Source organism: Rattus norvegicus, chromosome 14 (assembly GCF_021556685.1).
Source record: "Rattus norvegicus strain SHRSP/BbbUtx chromosome 14, alternate assembly SHRSP_T2T, whole genome shotgun sequence".
Lineage (NCBI taxonomy): Eukaryota > Metazoa > Chordata > Mammalia > Rodentia > Muridae > Rattus > Rattus norvegicus.
Window position 1 is genome coordinate 40,101,690 of NC_141547.1, and position 4,773 is coordinate 40,106,462.

A 4,773-nucleotide genomic window follows, 5' to 3' on the forward strand; every position below is an offset into this window, starting at 1 on the left:
CATCTACTATGCTGATCTTTTTATAGTTATCCAAATTGTTGTTCACTGTTAAAGATTTTTATAAGTGGAAAAATGAACACATTTCTTTGTAAGCAAGAGAAAGCTCTTTAGCAAGAACATATCAAGATATAAAATTGAAGAATGCTACTGTACTGAATTATGGTTCAGCCTTCGCTTGCCCTGGGCAGGGCATTTGAAGGCCACAGGCTTCAGGAAACTGTAGGGAACTCAAAAGGCTGCAGTGAACCTGTCTCTTGCTACATTAGCAAGGCCCTGACAAAGTAACGTGAGCTCTGGCACCAGAAGCTAAACCCATAAGCAATGGTGGCAAAGCTGCTCTGTTAGGGAAAACGGGAGAGCCTGGAAACCCTGCTGGGTGAAAGTGCATTTAACTAGGAGCATTCAGAGGTAAAGAGAGGCAGTATCGCTAAATGGGTTGCTTATAAAATAAGGCTACAGCGAAATAAGGCTGTGGCAAAAATAAGGGAAGGTGTCCACCCCTTTTCTAAAAGATCCTCTGAGTAATTCTTGGTGCAGAAATGCCATTGATGTATTGTATCATTCAGAAACTATTCATTCTACTGGCTTTAGGACAACAATCCAATATCTAAGTACTAAGGGTTTGAGCACAGGATTAGCAGAAGTTTATCTGAAGGATCTTGACAAAATTGTGTAGAATTGATCACACTAGACAAAAAGCCTAAGGAGAAAACTAGTCAGCCATAGATTTACAGGTCTGATTGGAGACAGACAGGAATAGTCAAAATTTCAAACTATACTTGAAAAACCAAGAATTGACTCAAAAAGCTATGATCTCCAGGGATTATACTGTCCAATCCCTTTGTCATGTTTGTTCTCATCAGGCAACCGACAAAGGAATTCTCAAAAGAGAAAACCAACATCTCTGAATTGACCAGTTAGAAATACAATTAATTACACATAGTGTTAGTCTCCTAATTAATGCTAGAAGGATTTGATATTTCAACTAATCCACAGTTACTGACGTTTTATTCAGTTTTCATTATTGTATTAGCTATTTCTCTGTTACTGTAATAGAACATGAGGGGCAATGACAAAAGTTATGGAAAGAAGGGTTTACCGTTCCAGAAGGTTGAAAGTTCACCATGGCAAGGAGACAAGGCATCAGCAAGATGTGACACATGTAAGGGGAGGCTGAGTTCTGGTATCCTCAACCACAATCATGAAACATGGCGAACAGACAGGACTGTTCTCAAAGTTTGTCCAAAAGGCGTATTACTCCTGCAAGGGTCTGTCCCCACAAAGGTTATTTCTACGAACAGCAACATCTACTATGACCCATGTGTTCAAATATCTATCTATAGGGTACATTTCTCATTTAAATCCAGCTATTGTTTTTATTGTGGAGTGTAAGAACACATGGCCCAGTAGTATGTAGAAGTTAATGAACAACTTTGTAAGGACAGATTTTCCCCCTTAGTTGTATCTTGTTTCTTAGTTGACTTCAGTTCACATGACTTGGAATAGCAAAGATGGCTTCTTCTTTTGAGTTTTGAGGGAAATTTTGTATTGTCAATCCATTCTGTCATTGATGTTGTTTCCTAGATTTGTTAAGAGATTTCTTAAATTGCTCAGGTCACTATAAAATAAAAACCACATAAGACTGGGTAAACTAGAAAAAAAATATTTCTTTACAAGTCTAAAGGCCAGCCAATTCAAAATCAAGGTCCTGGCAGATAACTGAATAACCATTCCTTATTGACTGTGTTTATATCTCCTCCCTGGATGGAAAAGCAAAGGAATGCCTAAGCTCCTTCATCAGGATGGAGTCCCCTCCTCAAGGACTGGCTTTTAATACTTTGCAGCACAGAAATGCTGAGGGAACCCTAGGACTTTGAGCATAGCAGATAGCAGCTTCTATTTTAATGTATAAGATGGTGGATTATAAGAATCCTATTTTGTTAAGTCCTAGAGGCACGTTTTCAAAGCATGTAGCTGAATATAATCCTGACTCATAAAGGTTGAAAGTAATAAAGTTGTACATAGCAGTAGTGAGCTTGAATTTGTCACAAGGTGAAGACAGACCATTCCAGAGTAGAACAGGTATTCTTAAAAGATGTTAGATTGGCAAGGTCACTGCATTGATAAGGGTGCTATTAGGGTTGCTTATATGTACAACCCTATGAAAAAATGGAATATTTCAGGCACAATATAATGAGGACATTAAGTATAAGGTTGCCAGAGTTCTACAAAATAAGAGAAATGAAGGTATAGACACAGAAAGCAATTTTATTCTATGGTGAACCAACAATGCATGGAGAATTGCAGGTACTTGAAAAGCAGCATTCCAAATAGTTATGCTATTATACAGAACAAAAATAAATAATAAAGGCTGAGTTTGGGGGTCCTATCTTTAATCCTGAGACTCCCAAGGCAGAGGTAAGCAAATGTCTATGAGTGTAGTCATCCTAGTCTACATAGTGAGCTCCGAGTCAGCCAGAGTTACAGAGTGGGACCATGTCTGAAAACAAAAACAAAAAAATATAAATTGGGAATAGTAACATAAATGATACCCACCAAGTCTGATTCCCTGTGTGTGTAATGAGGCACTTCTTGGATATCTTGCTTGATGAACCTGATTATCACTAGCACTAATAAGTTATTCCCCTTTTCCTCAATTAAGGATCTTAAAGGTGGTTTTTATATAAAACAAAAAGATAAACAGAAAAGAGAAGTGAGTTCACAGGTTAAAAGTAAAATATCGGTCAACAATGAAAGTGCCAATGTTATTTCATTTTGGGAAACATTTAACAAGGAGAGGGAATTAGAGGGATCCCATGTATTTTAAAAGATCATAGAGGGATGTCAATCATTTTTTGGCACTATAAGCAAAACAGCACTTTCTGAGCATGTGAAGAGGTCAGTTATGAAGACCTCTTTTGCAATTTTAAGCTTTGATATTAAAATTTTGAGGATAACTCTTTACTCTGTGTGAGTGCTGTGCGTGGATGCTATGTGTGAGTGTGTGTGTGTTTGCATAATTTATGTATTTTCAAATAGCTTACAAGGAACCCATTTCATTTAGTGCTATCTTAATGTTACAGATATAATCTCTATGTATGTTTTTATTAAAATTCAGGTTACACACAAGCCCTCAACAATTGAAGCCTCTAATCCATATTTTATTTTGGAACCAGTTTTCTCCCAATTTTGATAGGGAAAGGAGGTGAAGTCCACACGTGAGTAGGGAACGCGATGTGTTGAGATACTGAAATAAATGTGCAGGGCATAATGAAAAGTGAGAATGAAGCCGAGAGCTGTCAAGAAGACAAAGATATGAAAGCCGGTTAGGCTTAACTTGTCAAACTCAATTTTATCTACTATACGTAAAAATCGTTTGGAAAATAATTATATTCAGGAGGCATTCAGGTATCAAATGATTTCTGGGGTTACCAAAAGTTATAATAAATTTCAAAGTGACTCTGTCTATCCACACTGTGTCTGAGTTCTGTAAGTTTTGTATCTGAATTAACGAAGAAGACAAAGAAGGAGGACAGGCTTCTGTCAACTCTACTACAACCTGTGTCAAAGAACAAGTTAAACTGCTAACATTTTATAAAGCTGTGGTGATGCAGGGACGGGTTAAGAGGACAGTTTAAAGCCAATACTCTTATCTTGTAGTTGTGTTAAAAGATGAGCTCATAATACTTCATTCCTGATTTGGTAAACCTTGGTGACACCTTAGTGTTCCCATTAGCTATAGAAACCTCTGCCCACAGCTACTCAACACTTCCCAACAACGTTAGCAGGTCAGAGAGTAGAAAAGACATCCTGTATACCCAGCCCTTCAATCAAGCTTAAATCATTTAATTAAGGAAACATATAGATGGTGTTATATGAAGCCAGTGACTGGTCTTTATGTGACGCCTGTAATTAGAAGAGCTAAGAGCTGCATTGTGGTATATAGAATTAGAGTCTAAGGACTAGTTAGATTATTTTTCCAAAAGCATACTATTTTTTCTAAAGACCTTAGGATTTTCTGGAAAGCTTTAGCCTATGAACTGAACCCTTCGTGTTGCAATATGAAAGCTCAATAAAGACGCATCAGGAATGATCTTTTTGTACCTGTTCTTGTTAGCATGTGAAAGATGGGGCTTATATCCTTGGCTGTGGCTTTACAGGTATAGAAGCAAGAAAATGACTAAAGAATTCCAGAGAGTCATCGGAATATAAAAGTCCCTGTGCCCTAAGCTCAGAACTTCAAGGGTAAAGGGGCCACCTAGAGATAAGGACTCATAAACAGGAATCTTGGAATGGTAACTCTGGAGGCTAAAGAAATTTCAGAGAGTCATTAAAACCACAATTATTAAGTTTTAAGAAGGCCAGTGTGAATATTAATAAGCTTAGAGATGGTACAAAATTGAGACTTTGCAGAAGCTAAGACCATGAAGCCCAAAGAAACTGTAATTTCTGTTCTCTAGAAGAAAACTGCCAAAGAACCGAGCACAGATTGCTCATATCCAATGTCAGCTGGTACAATATGCCATGTCTCAGAACCCTCTGCCTTGAGCAGTCCCTGGCACAGTGAAAGCTGCAGTCATAACCTGACTGTTAGAATTTGAACCCAGAGGTCTCTGGTTTTAGAATCCCATTCTTTAAGCTTCAACTAAGGGACCTCAGTACTTAGGAAGCTGCGTCTCAGTTTACCTGTGATTTCTATGCATATGGAATGTAGCGCCCACCTCAGCCAGCAAAGAAGACGCAACACGGTCGGATTCTTCTCAACAGCCTTTA

The 4,773-nt window shown here is 38.0% G+C and overlaps 1 pseudogene across 1 annotated transcript in view; it reads left to right on the top strand.

Annotated features, from left to right (window-relative positions):
* Positions 1-561: 561 nt before the first annotated feature.
* Rtraf-ps2 (RNA transcription, translation and transport factor, pseudogene 2) overlaps positions 562-4,773 on the top strand; it is a 46,198-nt pseudogene continuing 41,986 nt past the window's right edge. Inside the window, 1 exon segment of the transcript NR_172022.1 lies at positions 562-1,162. The product of NR_172022.1 is annotated as an RNA transcription, translation and transport factor, pseudogene 2 (transcript).